The sequence below is a fragment of the Schistocerca cancellata genome, chromosome 4 (assembly GCF_023864275.1).
Source record: "Schistocerca cancellata isolate TAMUIC-IGC-003103 chromosome 4, iqSchCanc2.1, whole genome shotgun sequence".
Taxonomy (NCBI): Eukaryota; Metazoa; Arthropoda; class Insecta; order Orthoptera; family Acrididae; genus Schistocerca; species Schistocerca cancellata.
In genome coordinates, this window is record NC_064629.1 from 394855571 (window position 1) to 394875680 (window position 20110).

The following is a 20110-nucleotide window of genomic DNA, read 5'->3' on the forward strand; positions in this document are numbered from 1 at the left end:
TTCGGATGGTAGACTCCAGGTATGCCAAGTTGTCAATGGGGGAGTGACCTCGGTGAAAACTGTCCTTGGACGGAACCAGAAGGCCCCGAGACTCAAGGAGCCAACACAACCGCAGGTGGTTTGACCAGAACCAAGGTGGAATCTTCCTACACGTCGGCATGGGCCTGAAGATGGCGTAGAAAATCCCCGAAACTGGATGTCAAATAAAATAATTTTGAAAGTAGACGGCTGAAATGTGTTTGACTTAATATCCTGTACCGAACAGCCGACTCCTGCAATAATTTCTGGAAAGAGGGACATACTGAGCTCTGTGATTACGTCTGGGTCGGTATATACAGCTCAATTTGTGGAAATTCCAGATATACATGTGGTGGTATGATATCCGCAAAGATGTCTGAGTACGGTCGAAACCTGGGAATAAGAGTTTCATGTTACAATGGTGGCGACATGTCGTTTCCAACACTCTTGTCTCCATTGTTTGATCAGCTGACGGACCCGAGACTAGTGAGTAGTCTTGAACGAACAGTGACACAAGCATGACCAAGAGGGCTCTGACGTACTAGGTCATGCATTGATACTATGAAATAGAGCATTGATAATGGCTAGGCACTAGCTGGAATCTAGATTTGCCTAATAACACCTGAAAGAAAAGGCGGGTGATTGCTGTGCTCTTAAATTTGAACGTCATATCACAGTCGTTGAGTGTACCTACATTCCTAAATCAAGGTAACTTGATGATAACTGTTGTGATTTCCACTGTGATTTCCATTTTGTACCCGATCATTCCTTATTTTCCGAAGAGCCTTCGCATTTGGCGGTAAGTTCCTATGGGACCAAACTGCTGAAGTCATCGAATGTTCAAATGTATGTGAATTTCTAAGGGACCAAACGGCCCTAGGTCATAGGTCGCTAGACTTACACACTACTTAAACCAACTAACGATAAGGACAACACACACACCCTTGCCCGAGGGAGTACTCGAACCTCCGACAGAGGGAGCCACGCAAACCGTGGCATGGCACCCACAACCACGAGGCCACCCTGCACGGATACCCAATATTTCAGCACCCATTACGATTCTACTGTCGATGGATAGAATTTTGTCTTTATATGTGAATGAAGAATGGATATCGAACCAACTACTGAGTTTTTTCACGTCAGTAGTGTCTCGTACAATATTTGTTGCCTCATTTGGATGTATTGTACTGATGATATAGAAGAAATGTCCCAAAAAAGTTCCAACGCTTCCCAGATGTTTGGTATGTTGTAAGATGGATAGAACTATGCCCCTTACATGAAGTCATTAAAGATCACCTACTCACATTGAGCAAACAATGTGGCTGAACAAAGATGTCTGACAAGGCACGCCGGCCGGGGTGGCCGAGCGGTTCTAGGCTCTACAGTCTGGAACCGCGCAACCGCTGTGGTCGCAAGTTCGAATCCTGCCTCAGGCATGGTTGTGTGTGATGTCCTTAGGTTAGTTAGGTTTAAGTAGTTCTAAGTTCTAGGGAACTGATGATCTCAGAAGTTAAGTCCCATAGTGCTTAGAGCCATTGGAACCATTTTGAAATGAGAAGGCACAATGCATCTTCTAGAGGGTATAGTATGGACGTATTGGAATAATTAATGTTGGGTGATGGTTTTAACGTAATTCACGTGACTTGAGAACTTTGTGCACATGCGTCAATTTACTGGAGGCTATGTTATCCCAGGAAAGTATTCAGAGTTGACTGCGGCCGGGTGGCGGCACGCGAAGGGAAGCGACGATAGGCAGCTTAGGGTGGCTCAGACTCTGAGAAAGCTGCAACGGGACACGGCATCCAGCTGCCTTAAGATGAGTGACAGTGAGGGGCTGGTTGACCCGATGCTGGTGTACTGGGAAGCTGACAGAAAACAGTACGCTTGTTGATAAATATCCGTCATCCTGTTTTCAGTGAAACATGCGAGAAAGCCACGCAAAGCTACGGTGGAGCGGTCAACAGAGGCCAAAATATGTGTGTTCGTGACTATAGCAACTTCACACTGAATTCATGGTCTGCAGAGTCTGAAGTAAATCAGGTGAAGAGCGACAGAACGAAATACGCCGGCCTCCAATGGGAACGTAGTACCAAGGAATTTGAAGTACTCTCCTGGGAGTCAGAATTTCGGAAACATTGGTGTTTTATGCAGACGCTAACCTTGATGGGTGGCCTGGGAGGAGCTAAATAGCAGACGCTGAGAGGAAGGGAAATTTGTGGGAATTTGTTCACTTCCCAGAGCAGGCATTGGCCGGCACTGGGAAGCGACGCATAATTAACGCGACTGGCGCTGCGATTGGTGTAAGTGATTTTGCTGGAGGGGAAACCGAGGCGAAGAGTGGACTGGCAGAAGTCTCCATAGAGGTCTTCTGTTTCCAGCTTGCCAAGAGTGCGGACGCGGCGTTCTTTGCTCAGCTTGCCTGAGTGAGAGTGAGCATCTCTGCAGTTTAGGACCTAGCAAATGGAACGATTGAGCTTGGAGATAGAAAGTTTTCGTTCAGCTTTGTACTGAGCAAGATAGCTAGGAGTGAATCGACGAGCGCAGCCTTGCAGCACCATATGGCTGACCGACATTCGCACAACTACGCCGCCCCACCATTCTGAATCCGGTGATATTGCGCCCGCTCCGGCTTGAGTTAGGCCACTGATTAATTTGTTAGATCACGCCGGCAAAGTTTCCACGAGGGCTTCATGGGTCTTGTATAGTAGAATTCTTCTCGCACTTCACATTACGTCTGGGTCAGTCGATAGGAATTAATTTTGATAAATCGCAGTTTACTACACGTAAACGCAATTTATTCCCACTGCCTGTTAGGAGAGTCATATAATGTGATGAAAGAAGGTCGTGAGTTAAAATAAATTTGTGCTAATCGACTGCATCTGTTTTCAATCAGGTAGTGGAAATCGCAAATCACTTTCTTATTTAATTTTGTGTTCAACATTTGCATCTGGTGTTCAATGGCGGAATATAACATCAATGTGCACCCCTTTGTAATTAAAAAGGGGATCAATACTGAATCAATTAATGTCAAAACTGCCACCACAGTTCAATCAGGAGTTACAGGGCCTTATTACTTTCTTTGCGTTATCCGATATTGCGGTAGTTTTGCGCTCTCTGTTGATCTGTTAGTCAATTAGCTGGGGTGAACACACGCCAAAACCAGATAAGTGACGAGTGGGGTGTTACAATGTACACCACTCCTTCATTGCACCAAGAAAGCACACTGCTGAAAATATCACTACAATGTGTTAACACTCCACCTAAGACTATAACATGCTGAGGAAACTTATGTTAAATGTATTACTGATTTTCTCTCAGTTGTTCTGCCACTAACGCTGCTGAGTCGGGAGGTCGGTAAAAGGAGCCAATTATTAACCTAGCTCGGTTGTTGAGTATAACCTTCACCCATAATAATTCACAGGAACTATCCACTTCTATTTCGCTACAGTATAAACTACTACTAACAGCCACAAACACGCCGCCACCGGTTGTATGCAATCTATCATTTCTAAACACCGTCTGTGCCTTTGTAAAAATTTCGGCGGAATTTATCTCTGGCTTCAGCCAGCTTTTAGTACCTACAACGATTTCAGCTTCGGTGCTTTCTATCAGCGCTTGAAGTTCCGGTACTTTACCAACGCAGCTTGGACAGTTTACAATTACAATACCGGTTGCTGCTTGGTCGCCGCCAGTCCTGCCTTTGCCCCGCAACCTTTGAGGCTGTTGCCCTTTCTGTACTTGCCCGAGGCCACTAACCTAAAAAACCGCCCCGACCACACCACACAACCCCTGCTGCATGGAAAAAACTACAGCTTCATCAGGAAATTTTCCATTTAAACTGTCCTCGTTACTGCTTGCTTTTCAGAGTCAAAACAGAAATGTCGATCACTCATACTTCATAATGATAAACAGCTGCATTCGAGGAAAAAAAGGAGACAACTCTATTAACTTTCTTGCTGTTGTTATGGTCTTCAGCCCAAAGACTGAATGCAACTCTCCATGCAACTCTATCCTGTGCATGCCACATCATCTCCGAGTAACTACTGTAACCTACATCCCTCTGACTCTGCATACTGTATTCATCTCTTGGTCTCCCTCCACGATTTTTACCCCCCACACTTCCCTTAAGTACTAAGTTCAGAGTGGGGTGTTACATTGTACACCACTCCTTCATTGCACCAAGAAAGCACACAGCTGAAAATATCACTACCATGTGTTAACCCTATGGGGCTCTTCATTGATCTCTTTAGAACCTGTTCAACAGGTAAATCTTTCCACAGTACTGATCAAAATACACTCCTGGAAATTGAAATAAGAACACCGTGAATTCATTGTCCCAGGAAGGGGAAACTTTATTGACACATTCCTGGGGTCAGATACATCACATGATCACACTGACAGAACCACAGGCACATAGACACAGGCAACAGAGCATGCACAATGTCGGCACTAGTACAGTGTATATCCACATTTCGCAGCAATACAGGCTGCTATTCTCCCATGGAGACGATCGTAGAGATGCTGGATGTAGTCCTGTGGAACGGCTTGCCATGCCATTTCCACCTGGCGCCTCAGTTGGACCAGCGTTCGTGCTGGACGTGCACACCGCGTGAGACGACGCTTCATCCAGTCCCAAATATTCTCAATGGGGGACAGATCCGGAGATCTTGCTGGCCAGGGTAGTTGACTTACACCTTCTAGAGCACGTTGGGTGGCACGGGATACATGCGGACGTGCATTGTCCTGTTGGAACAGCAAGTTCCCTTGCCGGTCTAGGAATGGTAGAACGATGGGTTCGATGTCGGTTTGGATGTACCGTGCACTATTCAGTGTCCCCTCGACGATCACCAGTGGTGTACGGCCAGTGTAGGAGATCGCTCCCCACACCATGATGCCGGGTGTTGGCCCTGTGTTCCTCAGTCGTATGCAGTCCTGATTGTGGCGCTCACCTGCACGGCGCCAAACACGCATACGATCATCATTGGCACCAAGGCAGAAGCGACTCTCATCGCTGAAGACGACACGTCTCCATTCGTCCCTCCATTCACGCCTGTCGCGACACCACTGGAGGCGGGCTGCACGATGTTGGGGCGTGAGCGGAAGACGGCCTAACGGTGTGCGGGACCGTAGCCCAGCTTCATGGAGACGGTTGCGAATGGTCCTCGCCGATACCCCAGGAGCAACAGTGTCCCTAATTTGCTGGGAAGTGGCGGTGCGGTCCCCTACGGCACTGCGTAGGATCCTACGGTCTTGGCGTGCATCCGTGCGTCGCTGCGGTCCGGTCGCAGGTCGACGGGCACGTGCACCTTCCGCCGACCACTGGCGACAACATCGATGTACTGTGGAGACCTCACGCCCCACGTGTTGAGCAATTCGGCGGTACGTCCACCCGGCCTCCCGCATGCCCACTATACGCCCTCGCTCAAAGTCCGTCAGCTGCACATACGGTTCACGTCCACGCTGTCGCGGCATGCTACCAGTGTTAAAGACTGCGATGGAGCTCCGTATGCCACGGCAAACTGGCTGACACTGACGGCGGCGGTGCACAAATGCTGTGCAGCTAGCGCCATTCGACGGCCAACACCGCGGTTCCTGGTGTGTCCGCTGTGCCGTGCGTGTGATCATTGCTTGTACAGGCCTCTCGCAGTGTCCGGAGCAAGTATGGTGGGTCTGACACACCGGAGTCAATGTGTTCTTTTTTCCATTTCCAGGAGTGTATATCAGATCTGTGAATCATTGTGTGTCCTTTACTGAAAATAGCAAATTTCAGTTTTGTATGTACTCATGTCTTGTAAATATAGATGAGAACTTTAAGAGTAAAAAGACACTCCGCTAAGCATTGCTCTTCTTGTATACAGGTGAAGCTTCCAATTTACCATGCTCTCTGCTTCATTGAAAGTGACGAAAAGTACAGTCATTCGATAATACTGCATCCAGAGCTTAGAGATAGGGACTTCGCCCTCCAGGTTTTCCAATGTAGTTTTGAATGTTACTGTTAACAATTTGGACAGTTTCATTCTCTCTGGAAAAAAGGAGTTGTGACCTATCACTTTCACTTAACGTTCTCCCACTTTCTTGCTCGTTCGATCTCAGTTAGCGGAGCCTTATTAAAAATCAAATTAACCAACGCATGATTTGTCAACATACGAGCTCTCAAGACCTCGAGTATGCATGGTGTTGAGAATTTTTTGTCGACCCTATTCTTGGTGCTTGAACTGTTTGTTAAATTCCATATATTGAAAACTACTGGACGTAAAAAGCTGCTACAGGACTTAAGTCGCAGCATTGTATTGTATTGTATTGAACTGGGGACCTGGAAACGACGGATAGGCTTTGTCCCCGCGGTAGCCCGCAGTGGTACACAACCCCACAACAGCTCACAGCAGTCCACTCACCCCACCGTCTCCCCACGCCGAACCCAGGGTTATTGTGCGGTTCGGACCTCTGTGGAGCCCCCGGGAACGTCTCACACCATACGAGTGTAACCCCAATGTCTGCGTGATAGAGTAATTATGGTGTACGCGTACGTGGAGAAAGTGTTTGCGCAGCAATTGCCGACATTGCGTAAGTGGGGCGGAATAAGGGGAACTAGCCTGCATTCGCCAAGGCAGATGGAAAACCGCCTTAAAAACCATCCACAGACTGGCCGGCACACCGGACTTCGACATTAATCCGCCGGTCGGATTCGTGCCGGGGACCGACACGCCATCCCGCTCGGAAAGCAGATCGTTAGACCACACGGATAACCTGGCGGGCTAAATTGTAGCATACTTAATGTACGTTAGAAATGGTTATCTCGACTAATATAGCAAAATGCATACTTCATGAGCTATAAGGCAACAACCAACAAAAGTCTAACATCTCGTAGTTTTTCACTTGCTGCTCAGGAAGCACACGTTTTTCGAAGCTGAAAACTAGGATTCGCACTAGCGTTACTAACCCCAAATAATCAGAACTACATAACGCTTTGCGAACTTGGCCTTTCTGTATTTTGACTGGCCTAATGTATGTGGTAATTACAATGGTACATAACTGCCGACACACCATTGACGTAGAATGAGAGGAGTTCATTTATATAATCATAAAGTGATAATTGCACAATCAGACAGTGTTTGTCATCAAAAAACTATGAAAACAGATAGCTCAATGTATTCATATCCATTAACATATAACTAGGGTCTTACGAATAATGGACAGCTATACGGCCTTGGTCTTGTTGAAGGAACCATCCCGTCATTTTCCCGAAATAATTCAAGAAAACCCCTAGAATCTAAATTAGGGTGGCCGGACAGAGAAAACTTAAACCTTTCGAATTTGAGGTCATTGTCTTAACAAATCCACCGCCTCATTCGCCTCGTCCTATTGTACAGTGTTCTTTAGACCATACACAATTTGCACTGGATAACTTACTACATAACACAGTTCAATACTGCACAGATTTCTGGACCACGTACACGCTGCAGTGCCCCTAGCACTCCCTCCTGTCCGTTCGGAAATGAGACTCCGAGGTCGTAAGCGCTCAGCTGAGCCCATGCACATCATCATGTTACCCCTTCAGTCTGTCTTAAAAACTAAGTCATCATCTCTCACGATAAGTGAGATGTTGAGTTCAGGATACTGAAAATACATTATTATCATGCGATGTAGCTCATGGGGCATGGTTTTCATGTGACATCTTTACATAGTAGTAATGTATTGTAATATGAAGGGATGTTGTTCACATACCTTCTCATTATTAAGCACTACTCTGAGTCCATGTTTAATTGTGCAGTATGCACTGCTTATGAAGTATGTTCTCGTACCTTTTGAAACCGATGTATTTCATTTCGTTGGAGATTTTTTTATACAATTTTATTGCCTGAGAGAAAATTCCGTTTTGGGTCATTTGTTTGTTTCTCTTTGTTAAATTTAAGACTTAATTGGCTCTTGTTCCATAATTATATGGGGAACTATCAGTGAAGTACCTGCTAATGTTTTCCCTAATACGCACAATAAATAGATAGATGTAGTCACTTGGTGCAGTAAGGACACCCACTTTTTAAAAAACGTTTCTACAATGAGCATGACTATTGCTTCTAGTTATTCTTACGACACTTTTCTACTGTCTGAAAATTATGTCCACGTTTTGTGCCTTTGATCCCCAGAAATGAATCCTGTAATTAAGAACTGAGTGTAGCGTAGAAGAAGAATGCATCACAACACACTGACTGTTAGAAACTGATAATGGATCCCCAATAATATAGCACGCTGATGGCATTCGCCACACTATCTTTAGATTTAACATCTACCACCTAATATGACACAGCTACATGCACACTTTCTGAACAGAGACTGGAACCTCATCTGGGCCAACTGACTTTTTATTTTTAATTTTTGCAGTTTCTACTTGACCTCGAGCTTTGTTGCGAGAAACAGCATTGTGCTTGCTGATAAACAATATTCTGATTCCCTAATACCAGTGATTACTATTTATGCCACACCAGATGTGTCCAAAATATATAGGAAGTTATTACTAATTTCGCTCTTAACACCTGTGCTAATATTCATGTATCCACATGTTATTATGTCAGTTTTGAAGTCTAGGACTGTTTCCAGGATTTCAATTAATTTGGTAAAGGAAATGTCCATATTATCGCCGAGCGGCACACACACACAGAAAAAATGGGTCTGAGCACTGTGGGACTTAACTTCTGAGGTCATCAGTCCGCTAGAACTTAGAATTACTTAAACCTAACTAACCTAGGGACATCACACACATCCACGCCCGAGGCAGGATTCGAACCTGCGACCGTAGCGGTCACGCGCTTCCAGACTCTAGCGCCTAGAACCGCTTGGACACTCTGGCCAGTACCCACACAGACTGATTGAGTTTCATGGGTGTCTAGCTCTCTTAATTTGACAGTTGGCACTTCAGAATTTTTATCTACACATTACCCAGTTTTAAAATGTGCACCACGTATGAAATAAAGACGAGTTGATGACGCACAGCTTTTAGGATTGTTCTACATCAGCAACATGCACATTCGTATGACGATAGGCGGATTCCATGTCTCCACACCAATGCTCTGTAATGTAGGCCACTGAGCTGTTCATAGACTGTAATTCAGCATCAGTTTGCTGTATTTTATTTTTAATAGACTGCGCATTCTGATTAAAACAGATAATTCGGCGCAAATTTCTGTGGTGTTTGTGCGCTTCGGTATAACTTTAACAGGATGGTCCGAGAATTACTGACTCTGTAAAACTTCAGGAAGATATCTCAGAATGTTTGGCTGGGTAGGAGGTGCGAATAACAAGTTCTTTGGCAGCTGTGAAACCATAACAGCAGTAGTGTCAAGAACATATTTTATTCAGCAGAGTTCACATGGCAGCTGTGGATGGTATCGAGGCGGTGTCCTTAACCCTGTGCGTCAGTGCCTGCTCCAGTAAGGAGGTGTTGGCGGGTTAGCATTTTTACAGTTTTTGCAGGTTGGCCGAAGTTATGCTTTGACAATGCACCGCTTTCAGTAATGTAGAGGGGCTCAGGCAGCGCTTCATGAAGTAACCCAGTGCTTCACTGCACTGTGCTGAGGCATGCATCATGTACACTCAGCACTTTTCCGGCTCACATATCGGAATTTCGCAGCCAGCAGGCTGTACCATCTATCCACGCATTGTGAAGTCCGCTAGATTGGTGTTGGTACAACACTCCTCCTCCCTTCAGAAGATACGATCCACCAGACTGCAGCCTGCTGCTAAATCTGTCAACACTGCATGGCACATTTCAAAGTTCTTTTTACAACTATTTACATCTTCCACCATAAATACTTTTCCACTAGTCCAGCCTAATTCACAATGTTCTATGACTGGCACCCTTACGACTGTTTAGACTCAAAGGGTGGCTCATTTGGTCGTTATATGTATGATGGGCGCAGAGTTTTGGAGATGGATGGTGTTCCTCCATAGGTAGATATAGGCTCCACTAGCTGGAACCAGACTCAAGATGGTAATTTGTGAATGGGACTCCCATCATTGTATTTTGTGATGTTATCTACTACGTTACTGTTGTATATATTGAAATACGAACATTGCACTTACTTGCCCCTTCTGCACTGCTGTAAATCTTTCCAGTGAAATGAATAGGTTGGGATACAAGGTATTGACCAGGAATCTTAGGTTCTTAGTAGGTAGTGCACCCAAAGATTTATCGACGCTATTTTGTTATTTAATACTTGTAAAATTTGGTAAGTATACGAGGGTAGTTTCGAAAAACAGTTTCTCTAGTTTGCCACATCTGGGCCGCATATGGAAGGCAGTGGAAATGGAAACAGATGCTCTACTGAACCGTCCAGAAATTATAACAAAATCGTCGCGATTGATAGTTGTCGCCTGAAAATTACAAAAGGCGGTACATGATTCTTAATAGGGCCGCAATGCATGCTTGGCAACGTGCAGCAATGATGGGAACAATATTGGTAAGAAATTCTTGTGACAGGGCTTTCCCTCCCTCCACCAGCGCGGTTGGACACCAGTGGATGGTTGTTGGCGCATGTGGGCGTGCTGCAATGAGTCTCATCGTCGAATGCCACTCTTGGTTGTTGGGATTTATTTGGGGGAACAGGCAGACTAGTTTATTCGCCTAATATTCTCTCGTTCCAGAAGCTCTTCGACCTGCTCAAACGGATGTGTCTCCACATTGTCATCAATAAAAATGAAGTCAGGACCAAATACATCCTGAAAAGACACACATGGGGAAGAAGTTCAGTGTCACAATAACCTTGATTGGTGAGTGGTCCATGTTCAAAGATTTTAAGGTCAGTACCGCCATACAACATTATGCCTCCCCACACCACAACCGGTGAATCACCAAATCGATAAAGTTCGACAATGCTCCTGGGTGCGTTACCTGTTCCTGCCTCTCGCCGTTTGGGGGAATGTATTACATAATTGTATTAGAAGATTTAGAAAAGAAAGAAAGGAAAACCTTGAGATAAATATGATTTTCAATCAAAAAGAAAGAAAGAAACAGTGTTTTGCGACCAAGTAAGTAAATATATTGAAATTCTACCATAAAATAACAGACGTGATCAGGAAAGGACGTGGTACATTCTTAGGATATACAGAGAGAACGGAGGAAGACAAATTAATAAAGAAGATCCACACAATCTTCCAAAACAGGAAAATAGACAAAGAAAATAGGTAGGCAGGCATTGCAAAAATGGACTTAAAAGAAACACAGTTTGCACTGTAGACCTCGCTCAACCTGAGATAAATTCAGATTGTAAGTCAAGTAATCTGAAAGTCTTAAGTAAGATGAAACAAACCGAAAAATATCTGGCGTCAAATGGTTAGATGGGAGGAAAAGAGCTTATTTTGAGAAAATGAAAGTTTTGGAGAGGTATGAAGGAAAAGAGAAAAAGTGTTGACGTCGTTCTTAGCTGGCAAGAAACATGATTTAACAAAAAAGTCTTTAAAGAAATATAACATTACCCAATGAAGTTCTATACAATACCTAAAATACTAAGGGATGTGATTGATAGACAAAATGTACAAAATGCATTGTGTTCTGTAATTTAACGATAGGAGTAACATTTCCTTCAGCCTTGGCACATGCTAGCACTGGTTCCCACGCACTCCCGTATCTGCTCGACCCCTCACTCGAATGACGCCGGGCTTTCTCAGCTTTAGTGAGTTACGCCCTCTATTTAGTACTGTTGCATCATCACTCTGTTACAGTGTTATTTCCTAAGATTCCTTAGAAATAATGGTTTAGTATGCTTCTTTGTGGAACTGCAATGGTGGTTATTTTGCAGAAACTTATTTGTTGCACTGAGGTTTTAAGATGGGCATCAACAAATTACTGAGCAATGAAACAGGTACGTCCCATGAATGCAGTATGTGCAAAAATGTCGACACTGGAAAACCTATTTTTGTGCACGAAATGGAAACTTCGTGCCAACCTTTGTTCTCGGGAGTGTGACAATTATCGACCGAGAAAGATCTAACACTAGACAACTAACAGTAGTAATAACATTGACAAACTAAGGTATACCTTCACTAAAAACAGAGAAGCATGATAATACACTAAACGACTTATTAGTGACCGATAGGTATCATTATACGCCGGTTTATCGCACACTGAGCGTGACCATTAGGAAATCATACGAGAATCTCGATACATTGCAACATTGAAAAAAGTGGTAGACATAACGTCTCCAAAACGAATTCCAGCCAAGGCAGGATACGTGATGACAACTGCCCGTGATTATTTACGAAATACCAAGTGCAGTCACTGACAATGACGGAACAACCTTTATGCAATAGCTGATGGAACGATTACGGCGACATTTTGAGGATGGAACATGAGGCGCATGCCTCCGCCGACGAATATGCTTAGCTAGAAATATCGGAAGGAACTGGATTCAAATCCCAGTGCCACCTTTTAGAATTACGTTTCAAGACTAATGCCGGGATTGTGCCTCTGAAAAAGACACGACCGACTTCCTTTCCCATCCTTGTCCTAGTTGACCTTGAGCTTCGTATCTTATCAACTGTTCAGCGACGGGACGTTCGTCACTGATCTTCTTCGTTTCCTACAATAGTGGTGTTACACTGACGCAATTGAACCATCACCCAAAAATAGGGCGTAAAAAAACTACGTATACAGATCTACGGTGTTATTAGATTTACTTACATTTAGTTACTCCAGTGCTAAGTAGCATACTGGGCAATAAGTTTCAGTGTAATGAAGATACTTCGCAAAAGTTAGTTTCCTTCGTCACAAGGTCTTCCTGTATTATGCCTCCATCCGTTGGTTTCCATAACTGTGCTGGGTTGGGATTTCTTCAGTCTGTCATGCGTATAACATCCCCTCAAACTTCAGTCTTCTTTAGGCAACTATTGTATGCAGGCTGCGTGGACTGCTTCTTCTCAGCACGTCATCGTTTGAAACGTAGTGGCGATAGATGATCTTCAAAATTCGCCCTAAACAAATTTAGTGAAAAACACTGAGCTAATGTGACGACTCTGCTGATGTTTCCCGGTCTCACACGCAAGTATGACCATTGGTAGGATAGTAGTGGAGTTAAGCTGAGGCTTTGTGGACGAACTTATCGAATCTAAATGTTATATCGATTGCATTCGTTGTAAGATTGCAGAATATTTCCCAGTTTGGCTGGTGATGTCTAAATCTACGTCATCGTTATTATAGGTAAGGATGCCGAGGTATGCAAAACTTTCAACATCTTGCAGTGCCTTCTGCTGCAGTATAATTTGAGTGGATAAATTTCCACTTTTTGTGCTAACTGATTTTGTTTTATCACTATTTCTTTTATCCCTGCAGGGCAGGTCATTTCATCCCTCTTGGTATTAGTGGATTTTCTGCCAGAAGAACGATGTCATCAGCAAAATCCAGATCCGTAAGATAACACTGCTCATTCAGATGTATGCCCTTCGAGTTGTCGATAGTTTTTCTGATTATAAAATCTACGACTAATATGAGGAGTGGTGACAGAATGGGTTCCTTGCTGACGTCTGTTAGAATATTAAAGAAAGGGGTGTTCACCTTTCGTGTTCTCATATTGAAACCCGGATGTAGATACGGGTCCTGAAAAATTCAGTCAGATGCTCAAGAATTCCACATAGGATTCCATTATGGCCATAGTGATTCTCGGTGTATTGTGTCAAACGGTTTTAAAAAAAGAAAAAAAATGAAGTTTAGGTGTAGTGGACAGTTAAATTCCATTCATTGTTCTATTACGTTTCGCAGAATATTTGTTCGGAAAAGTATCTCCCAGTTCAAATACCCAGCCGGTAGTCGACAAACTGCTGCGTCTTCCATCCTTTTTACAAGGAAATACTTTGCCCAACACCGAAAAATGAATGGTACCTTACCAGTTTGTACATTCGCTTAGATTTCCTTTCTTGGGTTGTTTAACAATGATGCCACGCCTCCAGTCTTCTGGAACCCCCCGTATTTGACAGCAGGAATTGCACAGTTCAGTAAGGTAGTGACTTAAGTCCGGACCTCCATATTTCAGAATTCCGGTTGATATTTCATCCAAACAATCGGATTCTTAGTTTTTGTAAGAGTTAGGATTGCTGCTCACCTCTCTGTTTCTGTCATATCACCCATTTTTGCCATTAACTCTTGCATTTTGCTCCTTTTCGAAGTTGTAAGCATTAGTTGGGTTAGGCTGGTTTAAGGTTTCTTCGAAATACTCAACCCATCGGGCAGCTTTTTCATCGTTTCTGATCAGAAGTTTGCTATTTTTATCCTTAATGGAGCCGTTTAATAAGTATGGGCGTCAGTATGTTGTCGAAAAATACGGTACAATGTCCTTCTATCATTTCGAGAGACATCGTTTTGCACCACTCTACCCTTTCGTTCAAACCACTGTTTTTGTCAGCGCTACAACTGCGTTTGGCTGGGCGGTCTATCCCGGCAAATCTTTGTTTAGTTCTTTGAAGCTCTTCATCATCTTTTGCTTGTTCAGGTTGTTGTTTTACGATATTTGTTTTATCTCTCAGGTGCCAGATTCGGTTTTCAATCCATCTCCCTTTCTCTGTTCCACTTTGTCACCCAATTGTCTCTTCAACATATATACACACAGAATCCTAGAAGTGAAATCATGGCCTTTTGACTACATAAGGTAGATCGCGAGGTCGCTGAAATCGATTTTGAAGACAAATTAAGAACGAATTTTTTAGTTGCTTGTCTTTTAGCTCCCTCACATCAAACGATCGTTTTGGTTATTGGTGTTACTGTGAATTGAACATCACTTTCAAATCCGCTCGAGCCAAGAAGTGGTCTTATCCAACATCCGCAGAACGATAGCTCCATGTGAATCAGAAAGGTGACTTCCATCGACTATTTACACAATTGTATTCATTTAATGTAGAGCATTTCCATCAGGTCAACGCCAGGTTTTCTTGTGTATCTTATGTAACGCCAGGTCATCTTCTGTATCATCACATGCTTCTAAACTTTAATTTAATAAATCCTTATTCCTCTAATTGGTGTATCATTAGCACCCAGTGGCTAATCTCCCTACTTCACCACACTTCATGTTCTGTCATCCGGACAACAGTTGGAGTCTCAACCCTGGCCCCTAAAGCTGGTAGGCACGTTTGGTTGGTATGGATGCCGTTAGGAATTTGCTGTAACTAGCAGATTAGATTTTTCAAGAAGTGAAAAGTAACTGTCAATTTATGTATGATATGAACTGTGTCATTCTGTGAAACAGGGGGGTACTTTCGAATACCTTCAGAACTGTCTTTAGTTCGACAGGTAATTCAGGTAAGGTATTATGCACATGACTCATCTAAAGCGACCTAGTTGTACGCAAATCCTTTGATCTTTTCGGAACAGGGAGTCACATTACTGATTATCCGTTCTCAACCCCAAACATATCACACTGAAGCATCACATCAGCAGTACCTCTTCTGTAACCAGTTACAGCTTCACACAAGGCCTATGGATGTGTTTTGTCTCACTGCCAGTTAAATAAAATTTATTGCGTAAATTTTATTGCTTACAACGAACTATTGAACGTATTGCTGTGTTAAATTAGTTTTTATTATAAGTGGCAAAGTTATACAAAGTAAACTTTCTTTATAAAATTTAATCAGCACTATAATTGTGATGTTAATTTAGTGTATCATTACGAGTCGCCGTTTCCTCATCGTTACTTCCATTTAAGCTCTACACTAGCGGTGTTATATATTGCTTTGTCTTATATTTACTCCAATTATTACAGCACATGTTCCATAACGAGATTAGTAAAGACGATCCATCTTGCACTACATCTATTCTGGTACTTCGATTTTCTCACATAATTATATTTCTCCTGTTTCATCTAAAAGACTTCTCTTGCCTGTCCAAGCTTTTGAACTCTTCCTTCAGCGCCATTTGTATTTCATATTATTCTTCTAGCTCACCGAGATATGACTTTTCCATCGTTAAAATAACATTTTCGTATAGTTCCTTGCTCTACCCAGGAATTTTCTGATACTGCTTTAACTTTTCATAATCAATATTGGAAATCAAAACGTATTCCTTGTTCAGTCCTTCTAATACCGAATAATTTTGGTACAATGAGCAATGAGTGCCTTTGGTGCTCTAGTGACCTCACTAGAACCTGTTTCTTATTAAGGATAGTTTTAATAAGTGTTAAATACAACCACGTTTCGTATATTTTTCCACGTTATAAAACTCAATGGTGTTGACACCAACACAAATGAAAATGTACGATTATTTTAATAATTTATTTCAGTAAAATGTACAAACGATTCTGATGAAACTACAAACGTTTTTGATTAAATTCCGAAGCGTCAAGTACGAAACGTTTGTCAAGGAAATGCCGAGTAGTTTTTACACATAGAACGTCCACATTTTGAACATTTATCAGTGTATATTCTATCTACAAAACTTTCATAATAGGGGCACTGTTCTCCTTGTTCGTCATTTGTATTAATAAAAGTACTGAGGAACTGATATTGTTTAGTTTTCAACCAATGAGTTTCTTTCATTAGGATTGTTCATCTCTTGTAGTTAGTCAGCCTTTTGTAATACGCATATTTATTATAAATGCATTCATTGCACTAATATCAATCGTTTTGTGAAATAACATCATTGGTCACCTTCTTCTTGTAGTGTATTTTCCAACCATCTTGTACACCATATCTACTCCTGACCTTATTTCATTATCATCTAGAATCATTATTGGCTTGGATTCTTCACGATCTTCCAAAACTACAACTGTGCCCATTTTTGGACGATAAGAAACAACTCTTGGAGCCCAAACATGGGTGAATATTTGACGTGACCTTTAGAGTGACTGAACGCTTCTAGTAGTTCTGCTTTACCTCTTCTAACTGTTCCTGAAAGTGGGACATAGTTTTCCAAAAGGATTCTCGCCAAATTAAGGCTTATGAATAAGTTGTCATCAGTTGCACTTTTTCCATTGTTTCCTAAGCCTTTCATCATGTCTAAAGCAATTCTCTTGTCTTAACCAATTTCACGTGATTAATTTTCTTGTCGACCATTGTAAAGCTGCAGAAAGAAGGTAAAATGTTGGTCCATCACATACAACGCGAAATTTCAGCGCATATTTTCCTGGTTTTGAGGGTATTTGTTACCGAAACAGACATCTACCACGAAGTATTACAAGCTGCCGATCAATTCTTACGTTGCTGTCACGAATATAAGTGTTTTGAAGTGCCTTTGCCTACATTTCAAATGTTTCTCTGATGGGAGTCAAATTGTCAGGAGCACGGTGCCACGTCTCGCATGCGCATCGTCAAATCCAATGCATCTTGAAGTTTGGGTGAAATTATTTCAAGTCATTGCTTCACTAAAAATTAATCTAACATCCTCTTTATTCCACAGATGTGTAATTGATTCACTGTAGGCCTTGTAAGCACCTGCTACGTTCTAGCAACAATAAAGCACTTCAGTTCAGCTGCGTCTGAATTCCATCTACTGCCGTAAACAAGACTTCCCTCTTTGTTAGTGCACTTTAGTATTTCATCAACTACGTTCTTCCAAGGAAACAACTGAAGAACTGATGGTACTCTTTACTGCATTGTTGTTGGGCCTGGCTTTATTAGTGTTACGTAGCACCTTTCCTTTCATCCAGAATTTCTTCTCAACTGTGTTTGTGCCACACTTCCTTTGTTTTTTTGATCTATATTAAATGGATAAAAATTATATATCGTGGCACCAGACGTTGCCGCATGTATATACTAACTTACAATACAACGCGTTCTTGCCTATAAAACTCAGCAGTATGTATCACTTCCTTTACGGGCTGGACGTTCACACTGCCCAAATCTAATTCCGAACCTCCGTCTTGTTCATGAATATTCTCTTCCAAGACGTCTGTTTCTCCCTCACGACATGAGATATCAGAATATACATCGCTGGTATCAGTACTTGGTTCTGCAAAGATAGGATTATCTTGCAGGAATATTTCCAGCACCTCCTTTGTGGAAAGGTGATGAGTCATTATCAGATAAATGCAGCAGACACAGAACTGATCTCACAAACGTAGAACGAAAAACTGACTGCGTATGAAGTCCTGAGAGCAATATTTCCAAGAATGTAACAAAGGAAATGCAGCAACAATTGTATATTTTAAAAAGAGTATCAATCCATTGAAAACTCCAAGAAAGAAATGGAGTAGCATATGATCCCAGTGGTATTCAATGGTTCGGTCAATATTTTTTGCAAACTCTATGTATTCAAAAGGTTATGTTAATGCAGTATTAAACTATTACTCATTCCAGGAAAAGTCTGATTTTTCATAATTCTTAGGGATATAAAATAAGGTCCAATTTACAGAAGATTATGCTCTGTGGTAACTAAAGTTTGAGAAAGTGTCATTCATTACAGTCGTCTTTATTTGATCCAAATATAAATTTCATTTTTTATTATATCTTTCTCTCAGTAACCATTCAACAATATACGTAGGAAGTGATAATCAGGCTTACTACCTTTATGGTAAATATAACACGATATTTTTTTTAACTTAGTTCATGTACACACACAAAATGGTTTATTTGATATTTTACTTTAGTACCTGTTGAAAATATCTTTATCATTATAGTGTCTACAGTAGTAGATTTTACTTTTCACTTCAAAGATTTACAGGTATTGTTTATAGTAATTTCTGATCAGCTTGTAACTGGTCTAATGCTACCTTACTTAAAATTTTCTCCAGTCTTTTAATTATAGTGTACTCCTGTTATGTACGTGTCTCCCCATTCTCTAACTATCCTTCGCATCTCATTTGTTGAAGGTTAATGAGATTAGTTTTCTTTGTGGACGCTTGTAATTCAACATCATGTTTTCTGTGGCCTACGACGGTCTCTTCTATTGACCTCCTCAGATTGTCTATTTGTTAACCACGGCAGCGCTGTATTGGTTAGCCACGAAGTATCTTATTATAAATCTGGTGCCTTTATTTGGAGCGTTTTTATCCGAGGTGTCACTCGGCCTCCAAATCATCAGATGTGAGAATAAGATCAATACCCACAGTAAAGAGACTTAAAGCGAGACAGATTCTACATAAAATGTCATGTGTTTAGTTCTTTATTTGAGCATTTAATTCTCTTGATAAGATTAGAGCTTTTTTAACGTCTGTTGCATCTGATAATGTGTAGTTAGAGAGAGATAGCAGCATCATGCACGTAACATTAACTGTAAATAATAATAATGATAATAATAATAATAGTAGTAGTAATAGCGTTCCACTAATTAATATGTAGGGATATAGTAATGATAGTCCTATTAACATTGTGTTAAGTAAATTTTTTCATAACATAACGTTCCTTTCAAATGATGGCAATGCAATAGTAACAGAAATTCACGGCAACAGCAACAAAAGACTTCAGAAATAAAGAATAATTTAAATGGTTTAGGAAAGAACGAGAAGTAACAGGATAAAGTTAACCGGTGAGATGGAAGAAAAAACACGAATACAATTGAACGAAGGAAGCCGAGACGGTGCTAGCTATGATAAAACAGATACTGATATGCTGCTGAATAGAAGCAAAAAAACTATGATATGCCGACAGGGAAATTACACAGGTGATAACAGATAAAGCTTTAATGTCTTCTTGAACGTACCGTCGTTTTTAATCAGACTTAGGTTACTGGTTACTTTGTTCCAGAGTCGTATGACTGGAAAAGAGAAAGAGTCGGAAAAAAGATTTATTGTCATGAACAGGTACATGAAAACTTTTGAACGTATTAGAACTTGTATTGACTTTATCAAACAGGTCAACACTAGTCTCATATCTGCTGTAAGTGTACTTGGTTGTTTGTCTAGAGTTATCGTTATGTGGCTATGTCGAACAACACCACACCAGTAAAGATTCGTCCGGACTAAAGACTCAGTTTGATTTTGCTGTATTTTAGGCGAAAAACCTTTTATAAATTTTTGATTCCTTGCATTCTGTTACAGTTTGATCTTCCCAGTTTCGATGCTCATCGAAGACTATTCCAAGATATCTTACTACTTTTTCGTAGTGTAGCTGTGTACCATAAAAGAATATTGGCGTCATTGCCAATTTCCAAATATTTTTAGTTTCTGAAGGATTATACGTACAT